This window comes from Gallus gallus, chromosome 4, assembly GCF_016699485.2.
Source record: "Gallus gallus isolate bGalGal1 chromosome 4, bGalGal1.mat.broiler.GRCg7b, whole genome shotgun sequence".
Lineage (NCBI taxonomy): Eukaryota > Metazoa > Chordata > Aves > Galliformes > Phasianidae > Gallus > Gallus gallus.
The window spans coordinates 27161938-27183253 of NC_052535.1; the positions used below are offsets into that span (position 1 = coordinate 27161938).

Here is a 21316-nt window from a genome sequence, read left to right on the forward strand (position 1 = left end):
GTTCTACCTGTTTCTCATGTAGGAAAGCCTAGTACGAAATGCCAGAGATTTGATGAATGCTCTAAATTAAATAATAATGATAATAATAAACCAGAAAATGTGAGTGGGAAAAGGTTTCTGCATGGATTTGTCTAGTCTGTGTATCAGGAGGATTCCCTCAGAGCTTTAGAAATTTCAGGATAAATAATATGGGGCCTCTGCTCCTGGTGTTATCAAGTCATTCTCCTGTATCACTTAAGCCCAAGCACATCTTAATAAACTCTTAGATAAGTTTATTATCATTTTCACCATTGGTAAACATACTTTGAAATATCAATCAAGGCTCAAATGCGTATACTTTTAAGTGTAAATATTCAGAATGTATTTCAGAGATTAAAATCTGTAAAATCTTTCAGCATATTCAAACCTGGAGGTGGTTTGTTATTAATCAAAACTTAAGCAAGCTTCGCATCCAGGTGCTTGCTTCACTCTGACTACATCAGTATCAGCATCACAGGAAAGTCTAGGATCCAAATAAGAAAGCCACTCTAAGAAGCTAAGAGTAAGACCAACTCAGTATCCAGACTTTTCTTTTTCTTCTTTGCAAAATAGTCTAAGTCCATGTATCAACAAGTCCCCTTTCAAACAAAGCAAAACAAAAAAAACCCCAAAAAATAGAAAAAAAAGAAGCAGAAAAAAAAACACAAGACAAAAGGTAGCTCTTAGTGAGTTTTCAGATGTGGTATATGTGCTTCAGAAATCAACCTTTCCTTCTTCAGTGGCCAAAGACCTGCTATGCAATTATTAACCAATGTAATCTGCAAAATCCTTTAAATAGAAACAAGAAATTTAAAATAATAAAAAGGAAATAATACAAAATACCACCAGTAACACATTCATTAACTTCAGTGAATGATTGCTATGATATTTTGCTGGAATACCATATATTGTTCTGCATAGATCAACGCTGTTAGTGCTACCGGCAAGTACTGATCCTTTACCAGAAAACATGACAGTCAAGCTCCTAGTCTGGCATGTTATCTGGGTTATGAGATGCTCAGTACTCAGACACCACTTCAGCACAGCCCTGAGATATGCGTTCAGCTGTCAACATGTCAGGAGTCCCAGTGGTATTCTAAGTGCTCTACTGGACTGGGGCCAACTTGGTCAGTTCTTTGAACAACGAGGCTGTGTGCAGTAAACATATATTCTACCCTATAGTTTCAGTGTAGGAGCTGCCATGCTCATGTCTTGTTTATGGACTTGTGACTCCAGTGATGTTGTCAGTCTCCACGTAGAAAGAAAAAAAATCTTTAACTCTGGAAAGGTCTGCCTACATGGCTCATCAAACAATGCAATCAGACACATCTGTATATCCCCTTCCTGTCCTAATTGTTTTTCTAGGGTATGGCATACATGTCTCTACCCATGGAATAGCTGTTAACCATAGTGGGCTCTTGTTCAGAGAACTTTTTAAACTAATGAAACTGAGTGATATTTTAACACTGTGTCCAGTTCTCACAAGGGAAGAGCATTGCAGCAGAAAAAAAAATTGCTTCAGTCTGCTGCTCACTGCTGATCCTTGGCCAAAAAAGTCATTCATTGTTGCATAGATGAGTGACTCTAAAATCTGTATCAGCTGAATCACTTTTTTTTTAATTTTGTTTTTTTCTCAAGTGAACAGCATGCTCCACTTCTGGGATTGTACTGGGAACAAGTTCATTAAGCTAACAAAATGAGACAGGTATATAGCAGAACTGTCAGAAAGAGCTCACATTGATCTAACCCAGTGTCTTGTTAATGAAGTGCTGTATTTATGGTATAGTACTAAAGGTTTTTAAGGTAGTGAACCATTTGTGTCACTTTCTATGATAAGCATTACATTTTGCAGGTGAAACTCATGCTCAACTTGTGTTGAGCATGCCCTTTGGGTACTATGATTCAGGTATAAGTATAAGGCCTTTGAAAGAAAGGCTAATCAGTTTGATAGCTTATGTTTGCTTGTTTAAAAAAAAAAGTTATTTTTGAAAGCTAGCAAGGAAGCAATATAACTAATTTTTTCAATGTTGATTTGTTTGCAGCAGTGTCTGAGTGGTAATATGGAGGCCAGCACCTCTGTGTGGAGTTTTGGCTCTGAATCTACACAGTGATGAAATTTCACATTTTCAAAGAGTCTGGCCATTTTGCTGAATGATTTGTTCTTGCTTGTACTACAGAATCAAGATCTTTAAGGGAAGGAAGAAAAATAAGACTTTGAATATCAATAAATTAAAATGAAGCATGCAGATAATGAGAAATAGTTAGGACGCATGAAGGAAGGCTTAAAGAACAAGATCTTTATTTTTGTGAGACCATAGCCTGAGAGTGATCTCAAAGCAGAACTCTTGCTGAGGTTGTTGGTATGAATTTAAAAACTAAAACCTGAAGCTGATTTTTTTAATGGATCATTTATAGGCAAGAATTCCCTCAGATTTTTTTCACATACTTCCAAATGTTAAATAATGGATGGATTGTTCTGAAATTAAAAAAAAAAAAATTAGATACATGGTCATAGGCTGCTACTCACCCTGTGAAATTGCATTTGACCTCCATTTGTGTAATTCTATTATGCCTGCCTAAATTTCCATACACAGTGATTTACAATTGAACATACTATTCTACTCCTCCTATTCTACTTTACTGCATGTGGCTGTTGTTTATTGCTGTACAGTTATATTCATTTAGGGGATGATCTTGTTCTAGTGGCTGACTCCCATGGCTCCTATACAGATTTGTATGACAAGTGTGCTTTCCAACTAGATAATTAATACCATGTAAACAAAAGTTTACTTATATTTATGTAAATTTATATATTCTGATGTACTTCTGATGAAGGAGAGGAGACAAAAATATAGAACAAATGGAAAACAATTGCATTCGTATCTTTGTGAAAATGACTGAGGGCTCCTCTCTAAGGTCTGTGCCAAGAAACATCCCATAAACTACTTTATCAGGAACAGAGACATTTTCATGATGCTGGCCTTACAGGTCTATGCAGTATGTATTGAATATGAAGATATTTCTTCCTGCCTGAACAAAGGCTCAGCAGTTATCTGACATCAGTCTTCAAACATAATTGCAAGTTTAAACTCATTGAAGAGAAAGGTGTTTTATCATAGAGAAAGTAGTGTGTGCTCATTTTTCATTTTTAATCAGGCTTTAGTTCTGTGGCTTCATTCTAAGAAGAATTCATATCAGATGGAAATAATAGACAGAGGGTCTAATTTAAGCCCAATAATTTGAATCCTGTTTAAGAGTGTTGGAAAATGGATTGCTTTGTAATAGTTAATGTAAAATGTCTTGCAGTTGTAACAAACGAACTTTTTCCCACTTTATGGCCAGAGGACTATATTTTGCAAAAGGGTAAGAACTTCATATAAAGGAGTGGGTGACTTAGACACACAAGCTCTGAACTGTATGTAATGTCTATTCTAACTGTACCTGGGTTGAACTGTAAAGTACTAAATAATGCATATGTGAAGTAAATGTTAGATTTGAGTGGCAGAGGAACTCTAGAGACTAGTCAAAACAAACAGCAACTTATTTCTTTTATTAGTAAATGCTTGGGCATTTGCAAGAAAGAGAAAAGTTCTTCTGTTCTTGCAATACCTTTGAAACCTGCCTAACACACTTTCTGTCAACCTGTTAAGTAAACCTTCCTGAAGAAATGGGTAGGTAAAGCAAGGCAGGTAAAGGAAAGACTAGTCTGAGTCTGTCCCAGAAACACAATTCAAGTGTGAACAATCTGGTCTTTGAAAATGCCAAGAATCCTGATGTTTTTTTCTTCATCTCTGTCTCATGTACTAGTATTTTCTGCTTCCCAGCAAGATTGATAAAAATATCATTGTTCCACTTTCTAAAGGAACTTTGAGCCAGGACTCAGACTCAATTTTGTTTTCAGTGCAGAAAGTGTATAATTCCCAAAACTTCAAATAGTTCCCAAGAAACGTAGCAGTTGAACTTTTTATTTGATTCCAGTGTTTTCTAACACAGAGATATTTTTTAGGCTTGAGGTCCACCTGAAAATGCAAACTTCAGTACTTCAAAAACTGAAATGTGGTACTGAGAATTACAGAAGTGTTTAATGACATTAGATGTTGAACTACAACTATTGTTTTAACTAGAACATGTAATGTACATCCTAAATTCCTTAATTTACTTAATTATCTCCTAATTACAGTCTAATTAATTACTAATTTATCTCAATTTCCTCTGGTAATTTCCCTATCAATCCCTACTTCAATATGTTACTTTTTTTATCCTTCCTCCTTTAATTGGGAAACAAATTCTATAGTCTTTGCTATGACAAAATAAATATTTCTACCTCCTGCAAAACATAGCTAATTGTGACTTTGAAGACTGCGTATTTACATTACAAAATGAAATGACAGTCCAAGGGTCAGTCGCACTGAGAACCCAGGTAAACAAGAATTCTTGATGTGTTATATTTTTCCTACTTAAAAATCAAAATGAAAAAAAAAAGAGTTGTCTTTGTGTGAAAACCAAATATTCTGATATATCGTCATGAAACAGCATTTTCAATGTTTTATTTAAGCAGATCTTTAGTGATTCTCACTTTAGAGGATTTGTTTGTTTGTTTGTTTGTTTGTTTTTACTGAAGAAAGTTATGAATTTTTTCTCCATGTGCAAATGCTAGCCATTTGCATTTCTTCTGATGCCAGAGTTCCAGTTTTTCCTTCCTTGAGAAACTTTTTCAATTAAAAGGTCTAGTTTCTTTCCCTCTCATTGAAATACCACAGCATAAGGGTGTAGGTATCAGGTGCTTATATCTTGCATACATACAGGGGGAAAGCATTTCAAAGTTGAGGCAAGTGCACAGTTCAAGTGATCTTTCACAGTATAACTCAGGAAGATTTTAATCAAAAAGGATTCTGTTGTTAGCACAGATGGAGGCAAAGCAGTGGGAACATAAGCTGTCCAATGGTAGCAGAGCCAGAAAAAGAGACGTTCTCAATTAAACAGTGTTGGCAGAGTGTAGTTCCCTGTAATTGTGCAGCAAGTCTGATGTTACAGGGATGAGCTGAAATGGTTTTATTTTGGAGGAGATTTTTTAAGGAGAGCTTTCAGACTCACAATAATTTTCAAATAAATAGATTTATTATACTTTTCAACCAGTTAGAAAAAAAATCTAAATCATTGGAGAGAGAAAAAAAAATGACTCAAAATCTATCATAGGGTAGATGGCATATTTGCACTTCTGGGAGGTTTCTGAGTTAAGAGTGATACAGAAAAATTTTGCTTCTACAAGATTTTTAGCATCTACGTGCTTTTAACTAAGTAGATCTCAGCTTGGAGAAGAAAGGAAGGAAAGGAAAAGAGAAGAGGTAAGTCACAGAGCGGTGGATATTATATATATGTCTTTGTTTGCAGCTTATGATGGCATAACTTAAAGATGGCAACAGAAACAGCTGGAGCTTTTTGTTGTGGAGTTACTTTTGTGTAGATAGTAGTTATGGTGAATGAGAACACTATCAGGGTCTTGCTACTCTTCTGACTGCTGCTGCTCCCACTGCAGTTTGTGTATTACCCAGATTGCAAAGTTTGTGGGCTCACTTTATGCTGCTAATGATGAAGGACTTAAACTGAATTGCTTTATTATAAATCAGCTTTGATACATCCTCCTGAGAAGATGGTCACCTCTGACTGTGGGGTAGTAACAAACAAGTTGGCGTGTGATATCTCTAATGGCCATAGTAGTTTTCTAATTAAATTTGTATCAGGTCTGTTGCATGGTCTGAGGTAAATTAGGTGGGGAGCAAGAGCCTTTCAGCTGGCAGGATGGTCATAAAGCCCCAGTCCTTTCTTTCTCTGGAGAGCAGTGAGACAAGCAGGACTTTGGCTTCTGCAAGATTTAAGCTTCCAACAACATAGTAAGCAGCCTAAATCTGGGGTAGATTTTTTTCCAGGATTATAATTTAGACTAAAATCTGCTACCTAAAAGCGTGAACAAGTGGCCACTCTTGGGACTTACTTTAATTCTCTATGATTTCAGTGTTTTCTCTATTCTTTATGGACTTAAAGTATACTTGTATTAGAAAAATGTTTGTAGTTTAACCTCTTGTATTTAATTTCCTACTTACCTTTACATTAGGACTTCTAGGTTTTTTGGGGACAAGGCCTTGTTGTTTTACTCAGTGATTAAGTTTATCTGCTATGTTAATAATCTTTCTAAAATATGGAAGTTTAGCTGTGATCTTTCTTATCCTTTGAATTGAGGCTAAATACAAACTACAATTGTTTTTCTGGCCTTGTAGTACCTAGTAACATAAGCCAAGTGATAGAATACAACTAAAGAATTCAGAAAATTCAAACTGAAGAAGTGTTTGACTTCCTTTTCTGTAGGATTTTATTGTTTTGCTTTTTCTCAAGCACTAAACAGCAAGCAGCAGCATCGCTGTGGAGTCCAATCAAGTTATTTCTACTCATTGACTTCTGCTTTTGGGAATCAAGACTTGCTAGCTTTAAAGCCTGAGTTCAGTTGAATGAAGAAGACTGGTAAGTGGAAATAAGGTTACTAGTCTACATCCTCAATCATCAAAAAGCATTTAAACTTACTGTCACTTAGTGTTGAAGGTCACGGGTCTACTTGTGTTTCAGTACTCAACAAATCAAGCGTCCAAAAAGTCTCATCACTTATCTCATTGACTGATTTTCTAGTAGCACACAGTGACACACAACAGAAACTATTCATTATTCATTAAGACAATCAAACATAACTTGGTTTAAATTTTGGAAATATTAGAAAATAAGAAGCTGAATTATTTTCTAGAACATAAATATTCCCTTTTATTTGTCCTGTTGAAGTAGAGTGAGTAGCACCTTTTAGGATTTTAGTTAATAGTTTCCCTCCATTCAAGGAATATAGTGCCATAAATGCACTTTGTTTAGTTTTGAGTTTTCCCAAAAGACAAAAGCCTTTGGTGTCAGTAAAGGTTCTCAAGTCCTTGAATTATCCCCCTGGTCTATCTTTAAATCTAATCTTAGCCAAGCACTTACTAGTTATATGATAAAGTCAGTGATTACAGGCCAAATTCTTTTTTCAGTTACTTCACTGAAACTCACTGAAGTCAATGTGAGATTGGACTTCTGTAACAGGGAAGAACTTGGGCTACTGTCTTCAAGAGATAAGAACAGGGCCAATACTGTAACAACCTTTTCCAACAAAACAGATTGAGACAAACTTAGTGTCATGTGCTGTCCTTGATGTGTATATAGAACTTCAAGGGTTCTAGTTGGAATTTCTTTTATTTAGAAAAAATATATATATATTTTTTTACTATTGGTTAGGTACAGAAGGAGCTTGGGTGGAAAGCATTGCAAATTAATTTAACAATTAAGCTTACAAAATCCTATATTTATTTCATAGGTGAACAGCATCTTCAAGGATGTAGTGTGGCACTGTATAGATAATAATAGGAGTCCTTTCTTTGAATCCCAAAAATCCTCTCAAGAAATAACTCGAATTATGACTGTAGATGAGGATGAGTACAGACAAACGACTTTGCTGCATAGTGTTTTGTGGAAATAGCACAACCTCTACTCTTCTCTCTTTCCAGTTTGACTATATCTCTGTGCGCATGTAGGAACCCATACACTTACCATAAAGCTTTAGACAACTTTGACCACAAAAGTGAATAGAAAACAAGTTCTCTCAAGCTTCAGGGCCCTCTTTTAGTTGGGAACTAGAGGGAGACAGGAAAATAGTTTTCCATTTGCTTTTTTATGATCTAATCGTAAGTATAAACACATCTAAGCACCTTAAATACTTTAATTTCTTAGATACTTATAATTCTTTAGTTCCTTTCTTCCATTTCTACAAGCAGTGTTTCAGACTTCCCTTTATAGCTACTTCTGTGGTTCAGCAGAGCTGTAGCTTTATTTCCTTGGGAGAGGTACACAGAAAATTGGTCTATATTGTTAACTCCTGATGTCATCCTGCTGTGCTTCTGCACTTGGATGATTGTGATGCTGTCTTCTATAACAGATGTAGCCATATAGACATGTTCAAAATGTTTTTTGCACTTATTTTCACTGTTAAGTGGTTATGTTGCATGCTAAAAGTAGTTCTTTTTCAGTGTCAGGTAGAACAATCTGTAGCGTTCCATCCAAGTTTAAAAAAATATAAATAATATGTTCGCAAAGTATTTTTAGACTCTTGGCTGAAGGGCGATTTATATAAATGTAAGATATTATTATCTTTAGAGTCATTTTATTAAATAACAGAGGTAGGTGTCTCTAGGCATAAAATTTATGCACATGAAAAACAATGGTTGACTGCTTGCATTAACAACACAGTATGTTGAAATGATGACAATAACAAATAGCTCTGGAACACCAGCAGAAGCCATGGTATCACATATATACTGTGCAGTATGTGAACAGACTGCAACAGCTTTATAGAGGATTGTAAGAAAGTGCATAAAACTGAGTTGAAATGGTATCAGAAAAATACAAAATAAAGTGAGCAGGCAGAGTACATCTGGGGCTCTATGAGAGAATAAATCGGATTGCTAGTAAAGCAGAACTTCTGCTGATTGGTAGGTGACACTTGTTCTTCCTTATTTAGAAATTTATTTGGGTTTTTTCACTAAGAGGATGGTGAGGGCCTGGAACAGTTCCCAGAGAGGTTGTGGATGCCCTGTACCTGGAGGTGTTCAAGACCAGGTCGGATGGGCCCTGCGCAACCTGATCTGGTACTTGATCTAGTGGTTGGCAACCCTGCATGTGGCAGAGAGGTTAGAACCTGATGATCCTTGTGATACCTTCCAACCCAAGACATTCTTCAATTTTACTGTAGCACTGATCACAGGAAAGAGACCACCATGAATCTGTCAATCTGAACCAGAGATGGCAGACCTTTTGAAGATCCACCATCTCAAAAACTGTATTTCCTTTGTATGGATACTGTTCCCTGAGAAGTGTCTTAAAAAACTCATGGTAGCCAGACTTCTTTTTTTTTTTTTTTTTTTTTTGTGTGTGTGTGTGTGTGACTATTTTCATTTATTTCTTTATTTATTCATTCTCCAATGAATGTCTGGATTTCTTTGGGGTGAAAATGTTGCCCTAATTCTTTAAAAGTGAAGCAGGAGGATTTTTCAAGAAAAGTAAAGATTTTGAAAGCAACAGCATGGCAAATGTAGATAGATTTGTCTGGAAAACAAAGAATCCACATGTAATACGATATTGTGTTTCCCACATTTATTTTTGTTCTTTATTGGAGAGAATACTGCACCACTAAATTCCAAATTATCATGAAAACCCAGAAATAGAGCCCTAATTACATAGCCTGCTGATCAAGGCAGTCATCTGGGTTTTGGGACACTTGTATACAAGTTCCCTTCCAATTAGTACATTCCAGATGAGGTCCCAGTAGCTGGCCTGCAGTCAGCTTGGCATACATTCAGTAAATATCCTGTGCAAAGAAGAAAACCTCAGAAAGAAGATGATACTCTTAAATATCCTGTTAGTTAATGCTTACTTAAGATGTACAGTATGCAAGTATTTAATTTGAAGCTGAGATCAAAGGTGTCATTTTTTTTCCTCAGCTTTCTACTGTTGAGTGTAAATACAAATATTTGACTGAAATAGTGCTGTAAATTAAAATTTTAATGTATCCTGTTATGGTTATGTTTCTTGATAATGGTCTCTGTAATATTTATCTAATTCAGGTTTATTTTAACTTTTTCAGCTTTTTATGCTTTGTTCTGCATTAAAGATTTGAGCAAAATCTTTGATTAAACATAAATCTCTGGCTTCAACCAGCAACTTTTCTGGTAAGTATGGGAATGGAATTTTGTTGTTGTTGCAATATTAACTTCTTTGGAGATCACTCCAAAAGTAATGCTTCCTATTTATTTCCATGGAAACTACAACAGAAATGAAGATAACAATAGCAGTATTTGATAGAGCAAATTCGCAGCAACAAAGCACTAGTTTTCAACACAGTCAACACCATTAGCTATGCCTCCAGAGATGAACAAGAGCCTGCATGCCATGCTCATAAAAGTCTGCACCAGTGGAGGTGACCCATTGTCACCACTGCTGAAATGTACTACCCACCAGCCCACTGTGCTCACAGATCCACTGTTTGGTCTCCATAAACACTTATCAAGTGTTGATGAATATCAGTGGTTGCAATTTTTTCTGTATGAAGGAATTCAGTTCTACCTTTTGATTCCTACACACTTCCATGTCAGATGCCATTTTGTCAGACTATCCCTCTGCTGCCATCTGTCCCACAGCAACAAAATGTAATGAAATATTGGCAAGAAGGTTCAGCTTCTACTACCATGTTTCAAACATCTGCCTCTGATGTCATGGGCCAACATAATAAAATAGGAAGCATTACTTTTGGAGCAGCCCTTGTACTAGAAAAGTGCATTCCCAAGACATACTTGTTGCTTGAATGAGAAATGCAGTCAGATTCAATAAGTCTGAAAACAAGTATCACAAGGAAGGTTGCTGTACTTTGGCCTGACATTAGGAAAGTTTGAAATTCAGAGAAGGAAAAGGGCTTGCAGATATGTGACAAGAATTAGCTGGAAGCCTATGTCCTACTATAGAAGATTTCAGACAGAAAGGGAAAAAAGCCATTCATATTTAAGAAGCCTGCTAACAGACCATACACATTTCCCATTTATCTGTAATAACACGTTTATTGGGCAAGTCAGACAAGTGCCTATGTATCTTATTGCTGTGATTTAATTTTTGTGTTTTTTTTTTTTTTCTATTTCATCTTGCTGTGTAAAGTACATAGACCAGTTTTTCAGGAACAAAGGTGAATGAAAACTATGACGTTCCTCTTTCTTTCAGCCCAAAGCGTTCTCAAGCCAACAAATAAATTTATGACTAGACACATTTTTTACATACAAGTCCATGTAGAACTTAAAACAGAAAAGAAACATTTTTCAACCCACAAAGACTTTGGGAGACTCATTGAAATGGCTAAAGATAATTTTATAGAAATAGTATGTATACCTACCTGTGAATATATATATACAAAAACATCAAATAAAAAATAAAAAGTGTATGTATCCATACACACACACCCTTTTTTTGTGATGACCACACCTGCAAGAAAGAATTCAAATTAAATTTGCCTATCTTGCTAAAGTTCTGCCTGTCTGTTTTTCTATGTTTTTCTAGGCCACTGTTCTGTTAGTCCATTAGTCTTTGTTTCATGGTGGTAATTATCTGCCCAAATTCTTCAAGAATGAGTATGCATCAAATACAGTGGTGCTCATGCTGTGGGTGAATTAATTAAAGCACCAAGAAATTCATGCTCAGTAACAAGAACAATTGGCTTGATGCACTCTAATATAGATTTACTCACAGAGGCCTAAGGGTATGAGAAGTAACTGCTGGGAGCATCCACCACATATTGGAGTGTACTGTAAATTCTGTGTCTCTGTTCTGAACTTAGTCTACTAGTCATACAGCAAGTGGCTCTTTCATCCACATCTGTTCATTATGTCTCATTAATGTTGAAGACAGCTGTCGCCATTATGCTTCAGTGGGGTAAAGTATAGTGAGAACAAAAGTCTGGAGAAGGCATTATGTGTAGGAAAGAAGGGCAGGAAGGGGTCCAGAGGCCTGGAATGGAAGTAATTCAAATGAAGCTCCTATATGACAGCAGGACCTGGAGAAGCTTTACTGCCAAGCCATATGGGATGGAAATTAGTTAATGAAAGGACACTACTGCACCATTCCATCATCTGTGATGATTTCCTGGAAACTGCAAACCTTGATATATGTATGAAGAAATACAGAGCTGTAGATCAGGAGAGGGAGGACTGGATTGGCAGCCTTTCTAAGAATTCAGCCCAATAAGCAATAGTCACTCAAACTGCAACTAGATTTTAACAGCCTAATTCAGTTACAGGTGAAATTTCAGAGGTTTCAGTGTGGATAAACATGATGTGTGCGGTCACAGTTTATCCATTATTTAGACAGTTATTTTTCAGAAATGAGGATTGCATGAGGTTACTGGGAGCCTACTTCTGAACATACATAGACTGAAGTAATCAGTAGCAGAGGTCTAATTATGTCCTTATGAATGTCAATGAGTTGTTGCAAAATTACTCCAAAGAGCAGGATAGCATTTAGGTCCTATACCATATATTTGGAAGTAGAACAGATTGAAAACAAACTGATCAAATGAGTCTCTATTTATACAGCATTGCTTTCATGTGCATTGATTTTGTTGATAACAGTTTCAGTGTTTGGTTAAAACTGTGCAACTTCCTCTATGGACAATTTCATTAATTTAGTTCAAGATTCCATTGATTTTAGTTTTATATAAGAAAGAAATAACTTCAAATTTATATATATTGAGTTTAAATAGGATTATGATAAATTGCCTGTAGGCACTGGTGAGCCCAAATTTTGGAAACTTAGTAATAAGTCAATTGTTTCTCACCCCAATCATCTTCCAGCAAGAGTTCCCAGGGTAACTAAGAATTAATTTCATTCTTTTTCTACTCCTAAGTTCTTAAAACCATAGACAAATATTGTCTAAAAGTCAAAAGCACTGTAAATATAATTTAGAACTAGTAAAATGCATCTGTTGCATTTAGTTTTCTAATAAAGCTCAGAGATGTTTCTGTTTTTTTGGTTTTGTTTTGTTGTTGTTTTTTTTTAATACTGAGGAGTTGGTTTTATTTTTATTTGTTTATTTATTAGGTATTATGTCTTAGTGGAAATTTTAAAACTTTTTGTTTGCTTTTATAACTGTGTATCAAGTCTTCTGGTTTAGCATAGTGCAGCATACTGTGGTGGAGCTGGCTACCTTTTATCTACTGTCATGCTCCTCTTGTTCTGAAGTTGGCCATTGACCAGTCTGATTTGCCTCATGATTTAGAGAAAATTAAAGCTCTTTGCCCTAATGCTGCTTACTGGCAAATAGGAGTTGTTGGAACTTAAGGACATCACAGATTCATCCATTTTTTACTGATTGTATTCTCTGCAATAGAGGTTCAGAGAAAAAGGGACGTGGCATCACACCAATATTCCTGCTCATTAGTGAAAATCCTGTTCCTAGGGAAACTGTGCTGTTGGGCACATCTGTTGATTAGCTTCAGAGCAGCTAAAATGGTGCTGTGTCTCTGGTACATAGTAGATTGTTGCATGACAGCACTATTAGCTGTGTCCAGAATATTTCTGATCTGAAATATGTTGCTTTTTAAATGTGTGAATGATGAGATACTGGAAAGAAGATAATTGTTGCTTTGTTTCAAGTGGAGAGTAACTTACCACAGTAGAAACAAGAAGAATGATATTTAACAAGATTTTGATTTTGCCTTTTTGTTGCTGTTCCCCTGAGGAGAAGCAAAACTGTCTACTACCTCTAAACTAACAGTTTAGAGGAAAAAGTACGAGTGAAGGTGGTAGGAGAAAAGTGGTGAGTCTTGTTGCAGTGACAGGACAAAACCAGACGCAGATGCAAAAAAAAAAAAAAAAAAAAAAAAAAACCCTCTTTCCCATCCGTATTGATTCATGTCTGTCTTCTTGTTTTGATGGTTAGACATCCAATTTCTGGAGAATATAAGACTGATGTCTAAAACATGACGACAATGAAATTATATCAAGTTTGAAAAAAGCCAAGTGTTCAAGGAAGCTGTCTGCAACCTTTTACATTCTGCAACAGCAGAGAGAGAAATAATGTGAAGTTATTGCCACTTAATGTTGGACTTCAAGCAGCACTGTCAGACTGAGGGCCTGAATGAAATCTGTAAATACATCATGAACTAAATTGTTATAGTAATACTTAGGCAGTGGAATTTCACTTTAGAAGGTAGTTGCACTGTCAGATGCAGTATAAAAGATTTACAGGAATTATGATATCTGGAAATATTTGAATTATTTTCCTCTGTCTGCACAACTGATACATCTATAGTCTGTGATAGTAAATCAGGCAAAATTAGCAGAAGTTGATATCACAGGATTTCTATTCAAGATGAAAAACAGTAACTTGAGAATCTTCTAGAAATAACAATCCCTTTGGAAATTCAAGGTACATTTTCCAGATTTATAAATTCAATGTAGTTGAAGTTTACATTTCTAAAGGCATGTCTGAATTCAGGCTTGCTGAGTCAGAACAAGGATCTGCATACAGATCATGTTTTATGTTAGTCACAAAGCAGGTCAGATTAGGTACTCCCTTCTTCAGAAAGTCTGTGAATGAAATCCAGTTTCTGAACTTTGGAAGGATCTTGGTTTCCTTTTCACATGCAAATCAAGGGATTCATTTGTAATTCCCCCCCCCACCCCCCCCCATAGATTACTTTAAAGTCGTCTACAACCAATGTATTTCCATTAGCTTTACTTTCTTTGAAGACTACAGGAACTATTCTTATAAGATAATTGAAGTACTACTGCAATATATATATATATATATATACTTGAACACTGTATGGGCTGTGTTACCAAGGACATTGGTAATGTGATTCTGCCCAAAGGTCAGACCATGGTAGCTGAATATGAAACGTGATTGCCACTGTCCCATACAAAACTATACTTACTGTAATACATTCTCAAGTCCCACATCCTGTTTTTGAAGGTACACAAAATATTGCAAACATATTTGTTCAATATTCGATATAATATTATTATTATATTAATATTATATTATTCAATATTGCAAACATATTGTTCAGTCTAGAGAAGAGGAGGCTCAGGGGAGACCTTATTGCTCTCTATAACTACCTGAAGGGAGGTTGTAGTGAGCTGGGGGTCAGCCTCTTCTCTCATGTGACTAGTGATAGGACTAGAGGGAATGGCTCCAAGCTGCGCCAGGGAAGGTTCAGGCTGGACGTTAGGAAATACTACTTATCTGAAAGGGTGGTCAGGCACTGGAATGGGCTGCCCAGAGAGGTGGTGGAGTCACTGAGCCTGGTGGTGTTCAAAGAGCGTTTGGATGTTGTGTTGAGGGACATGGTTTAGCAGGAACCATTGGTGATGGGTGAATGGTTGGACTGGATGATCCTGTGGGTCTTGTCCAACCTTAGCGATTCTATGATTCTATGATTCTGTGATTTCTACTGCTGTCCTCGATGGGCTGGAGCACTTGCTTTACTTCTGAAGGTTGCAGTTGAAGTCAACATCAGCCGAACAAAACTTCTAATGATAGTGTTTCCTCACTTTTGAGAGTTAAATCCAAAAGAAGATACTGTGTTATGTGTTGCTTTATACCTCCATTTGTTTCTTCACCTAACAAAGTGAGTTATTATTGCAATCTATAATTCCCACCTGTTATGATCAAGGATCCAGGAAGATTCAGGAGGATCCAGCACTGGGCATTAAGTGAAAGCCACAGTTAAGTGCGTTTGGAGAATGAAATAAAAACATTAAAACAAACAAACAAACAAAAAACCAACAAACAGCTAGGCCACTGCTCCCCCAGCTGCTGCCATGATCCCAGAAAGCCTTGGCAAAGTTTCTAAGAGAATGCAGATAGATGACTGGACAAGAAGGCTTGTATTTATTTTTTTTTTTTTGTTGCTTTGTAACTTATTTGTACCTGCATGAGATAATTTTTTTGTCCAGTATGCTTTTCAATCTCTGTTCTGGCATCATAATCTTGATCACTTAGCAACTGTAGGAGAAGTGAGCACAAGGGTCTCTATGACCCATATGAAAGACATCTTAACTTTACATGGAGAACTGCTGTGTTGGTGAAGGTTTAGAAGTGGAGAAGTGAAGATTAATTTAGATGCTATTTTAAAAAGGAAAAGACCATAAGAGTGGGCTTTACACCCTAAGGGTTATATGCTTTATACATTATTCATGGATTATAATTGAATACATGATTATAGGAAAGTCAGAGGAGAGGTAGTACTATAAGTCCTGAAGGCTGTTACTTTATAAGGTAACAAGGAAGCTTTGTGTTCCTGCTGATAATGAACAGTTAACTGAAATAGTTCAGTACTACATCTTCATGATGATGTATCAAATACATTATTATTTTACATAACTTGTAGTAAACTTTATTATGATTATAAATGATAGACATTAATGGATCATTAATCCATATAATACTGCAATCTCAATTAATTTAAAATTCTTCTTAAGAAACTTTCTGACACCTTCTACCAGAAAAACGACTTATTTTATTTATCCCTAATCATTCCACAGTTCTTCAGTTCCAATAATTACTGCTCTAATTCTCAACTATTTGTTCAGATCACCTTTACCCATGATTCTCATAAATTTAAATACAGAAACACCATGTCATGCTTCATAGAAATATGTAAATTTGTTAACTGAACTATATCCTATAAGATAATACCTAAGAAGGCTCCACACATTAACTTGTTCTATGCAATACAGTTATATTTATTGCTGCAATATGTATAATTATTCAGGTAGGTGTTTACCATTTTAAGTAATCAATCAATTAATTCCTGTCTCAGGATAGGCTGATATCTGCAGTTAAGAAATATCCTCTGTTTTTGAATTTTGGCAACTTGATTTCTCTAAACAGGACCTCATCAAACATCAGTCATGGAAATTCTGAAGTCATATATTGACACAAAGGTCATGGGCTTAAATGATAATAAATTAGGTTGTACAGTTCAAACAGCTACTTTTAAAGGCTGTAGTTCTTGATGTAGGAGAAACTAAAAAAACCTAAACTCTAAGCAGCCATTGTTTACTTTAGTGTATTATGCAAATTTTCATTAAAGATTGTGGCTTCTGATTGGCATCAACTGGCCATGTTCCACAGAAGTCAAAAAGAAACTGAGTTCAGTGTATATCTCATGCAAGATAACTTTTCACAATTTAATGAGTAAATAAGCAAAGGCATGAATTTCAAAAGTCAAGTTCCTAAAATGTCATGTTAACTTCTAAACTGGATTAGCATAATGGATCTACAGTGCCAATAATAAGATTCAAAACTATCCACACAAATTTGGAAAAAGTCTACTTGTTTAGTTCTTCAAATTCAAGTCTTTCCTCATGGTTGATTGCAGTCTGAAAAAAGCATGTCTGTGTGTTTTTTATACTAAGTCTGGATAAATAATAAAGTGGAGGATGTAAGGAAATTTTGGCAGTCAGTCATGGCTGGGAAGTTGCACTTAATAAGTGTAAAACAGTTTTTTCAATGCTCTTTTTTTTTCTATTTTTTTTCTTTTTTTCCTCATTTGATAATAATTTTTACCTCTGTAAACCTGTATTTAAATGCGCTTAAGTGCAGATGCATCGCTTTATAGCTATCCCCTCTACGTTCCAAACTCCTGATCTGGTTGTAGTTCTGAGTGCCTTTTCTTTACTCAAAGTTATATCTGGAAGAGGATTAGCATGATTCTGGCCTTGCATGTACTCACATACACTGATAAAGTTTGCCTAGTATCGGGAGCAACATGTTTCCTTGAGTACTGCTTGTGCTCCTACTTATCTCAAGCTCCTTCTTGTGAAACTATGATGGCATCCTTAGTGATTCAAGTCCTTCATGTCTACTGTACTGAAATACTGTTCATAAGGTATATCTAGAGATTTATTCTGACCTCTCTTGTATAATTTCTATGTTTATTGAACTGCAGTAGTAAACCATTATGAACTATGTGAATAGGCATTAGACTCCCAACTGAATAAATATTGTAAAGGGAACAAGTTATAAACAATTTTATGATTTCCTTAACTGAAGCTGTCAAAAAATGGCTTTTCTTTTAAGCTAGAGGGTTGAATACTTGCAAAGATCCAGAGGATTTGTATGATAGTGATGAATAAGCATAATCTGAGCAAGTATATTCTAATTACCTGATTTTTAATTATGATCTGGTGTTCTGAAAGTGACTGTGTGAGAAATGATATGAGTTTGCTTAGTTGAATTATTTTTTAATAAATACTACAGAGATTTCATTTTACTAGATTTTAATTGTATTTTTCATCAGGCTTCCATTGATTTACAAAATATTTATTTTGGCTTTTCTTCTTTTGCAATTTTTTAAAATAATCCTCAGTATTTTCCAGCCAGGTGTTTCTGTAAGAATCACTTTTGAGCCTCTTTGTTGTAAACTGATCATTGACAATACAGGAAGTATTTCAAACAATTGTGTGGAAATGCTCCAGTATATTCCTGCTATTTCTCAAAATGTATTTGCAGTCATAGGGGTGTTTTTTCCTTGATCTTCACACTGATTGGCAATTAAAAAAGCAAAAACAATCAAAAAAAAACCTTGTTCTATGAAATTAATTGGAATAATTACCATACTTCTTCATAGTAGCACTGTTTTACTCTAAAAACAAAAACAAAAGAGTTTGTGCTGTGAATTTTGTTTGTTTGTTTGTTTCTGAAGAAGCATGGTCATGAAGGTGTTGCTGCACTCCTGAAGATGTGGATGTCTTGGAATTATCACAACATAATGCTTCTAAACTTTATCCAGGATCTATGGAGAAAGGCACTTGAGAGAAATCTCTTTGAGTCAGTTCAAAATTCATATGAATCTAAAGCCAATTCTCCAATTAATACTCTAACTATTGCTCAGCTTCATCTTCCACAGAACTGAACTTGTAGAAATGACAAGTCTTACAGAAGGATGCAACCAATTGCTTTTTTTCTCCATTTCATGTACAAGTCATCTGCACTGAAAGAAGATAAACCATCTAACGTATTTGTTATGTCTTTGCTTTTCTGCACTCAGAGAAAGAGACTCTTTTTCCAGTAACTAACTCACAGAACAGGAGGACGGGTGGCATATGGAGGCCATGTATATACATTTACTGTACCCACAATAAAACATTTATGCTCTGTCTCTGTGAATGATGATCTGTCATCTTCTACAATTACTACTTTGTGAACTGTGTACTTAATTTTGGTACTTTTTTAGCTCCTGGTGTGTGAAGAATGTGATATACAAGATGGGTAGTGGTACTTTGCCTGAAAGTAAAGGTTTATAAGAGTATTTGTGTGAATGTCATTGTTCAGTGATAAAGATCTAATTGAAGAATTCAGTGAATGTTTTACAGTGATTGTTTTATGTACTATATCTGCTTTTTAGTTCTGGAAGCAGAACACCATCACAATGACAATTTATTGTATACTAAAAAACAATATTTACTATTGAAAGGCTAAATGTTAGCATTACTCTTACACTTAGATTTTCTTAAGGCACACTTAAGGAAACCTAGAAAGAAGAATTTGTATTTGGGCTTTTTTAATGCTTTCCTTTCTAAATTCTAATGTATGTGCTTTGCATGGGCAGTGTAAAATGATCTTGTTTTGTTTTAGGACATTGTTAGATCAGCTATTTGACATAATAGCAAATTCCTTTGTATTCCTTGTCTTCAAGCTGTTCTATTCAATATACAGTGTTATAATTTTGCCACATGGGGCACAGAAAGGAATGATAAAAAACTGAATTATGATGTGGTGATACTGTAAATGAACTATGACTTTAAAATGGATATTTTTCTGAGTTTGAAAAGCATAGAAATATGCGATGTATAATCACAGGCTAGAAGAAGTGCAGTAAAAATTATTAAAGGAGCCTGACAATGAAAACTTACCAAAAGTTATCCGAACATGTTACTTGTATTGTTTCAAAATTCATCTTTGACAGTTTCTTCAAGTCTTATGAAGCTACAAAAGTAACTTCAGTAGCTGTACTTTTAAAACAAAAATTGAAAATAAGCCTGAAAAGATCAACAAAAAGCTGCTGGTAAGAACAAAACATTTTACTTTACCTCTGTTGTTTTCACACATTGAAATAAAATATCTGAATATTTCTGAAGGAGGGAAATATTTAATCACATTTATTAAGAAAAATAATAATTACAAGTCTAAAATCCATTTAGAAGTGAGTACTGTTTTTATTTTTGTATTATTTTTATATTAGTCTTTTTAAATTTGGAGGAATGATGACTGAAGCCTCTTTTGTGTTGAATGTCTTATGTAAAACAAGAGAAAGATATCAGGAATCTGATATTTAAATAGCACACAAAATAACTTCAGAGAACAAAAAAAAAAAAAAAAAAGAATATATTTTAAGCATTTAAAAAGTGAGTTTAACATTTAATTGCTTTCAGAAGTTCTCAGACTATGAATGGTACATTTTCCAGTTCAAAATGTGAAGCATATGCTGAAACTTTGTGGACTTACTGCTCTTGGCAAAGTAGATATTTTACTGAAAACACCTTTTTGTATCTAGAGATCAAATGCTGTACCACAGATGAGTGAGTATGGCGCTCATGGATTTCATGACAAGTATATAGAAAAAAATGCTGCTCACCATGTCCTGCTCTGTTAGCAGAAAAAAAGGAACAGATAATAAAATCAGAGAAACTGGTTTTAGTTTCAGGATGAAAAAAAATGAATAGAAATGTTGAAGTAAAATAGTGAAAATGTTTATGAAGTATTTTCATGGAAGTACAATGTCAGTAAGAAAAAATATTCAAATTAAACATTTTTTTTTTCCTTTTTAACCAGTCAGAAGGTCATTATGAGGAACTATACAAAGTGTTCTGAATGAATATCCTATGAGGAATTTGAAAAAACAGCGCTTTGATATATGGATATATTTATATTTAGAACCAGAGTCAGCCCACTTTCAATATATCTGATTAGAGAGTTAAAATTTGGAAAGCTGAAAATGGACAAATATGCAAAGACAAAAAAAATGGGCTTTATGATTATAAGCATACTTATATTTTGCCTTTGTAGATAACATTTTCATATACCATTAACAATCCATTTGCTTTCCTTTATGATGTTAAATGCTTTTCATGTTTGGTTTTGTCGGAAACTAAATATTCCCTGAATATTTAAGCCACATAAAACTTCTTCATGGTGGATCTTTCAAGACATATTCTGCTGAAGTCTAGATTTCTTGCATTGCCTTTGCATACTGCACTACAAGGCCACAAGTTTCTAGACTTATAAGACTCCGTAAGTTGTAGCATATTCAGTTGTTTCAGTTAACAGACTCTATTTTTCTATTTTTTTCCTATTTATGGAAATGAAAAAAGGAGAATTTTCAGTTTTCTCTTCATATGATCATTGAGTGCTTTATGTGAGACTTCATATAAAATTAACAGAATTTAGAGAGGAAAGTAGAGAACATGAATATTGCAGTGGCTGGAAGAGAGATACTGAGATAGAAAGCAGTCCATTTTTAATTATTCAATGAGCTTTCAGAATATACTGAGTCCTTATATTGTGTAATACAAAATAGTATATCATAGCACTTCCCCCTAACTATGGTCAATGGTTGCGATGAGAATATCCCTGTATTTATTCTCTGTTGACATTTGGGGTCTAAATTGTAAGTAAAAATTGAAA

General features: G+C 35.0%; 1 long non-coding RNA gene across 1 annotated transcript; it reads left to right on the top strand.

Moving 5' to 3' along the window:
* The first annotated feature begins 5005 nt into the window (after nucleotides 1–5005).
* LOC107053224 lies at nucleotides 5006–19262 on the top strand. The gene is made up of 4 exons (XR_006939144.1): nucleotides 5006–5363; nucleotides 6409–6534; nucleotides 9728–9812; nucleotides 18336–19262. It is a non-coding gene; the product is annotated as an uncharacterized LOC107053224 (long non-coding RNA).
* The last annotated feature ends 2054 nt before the right edge of the window (nucleotides 19263–21316 follow it).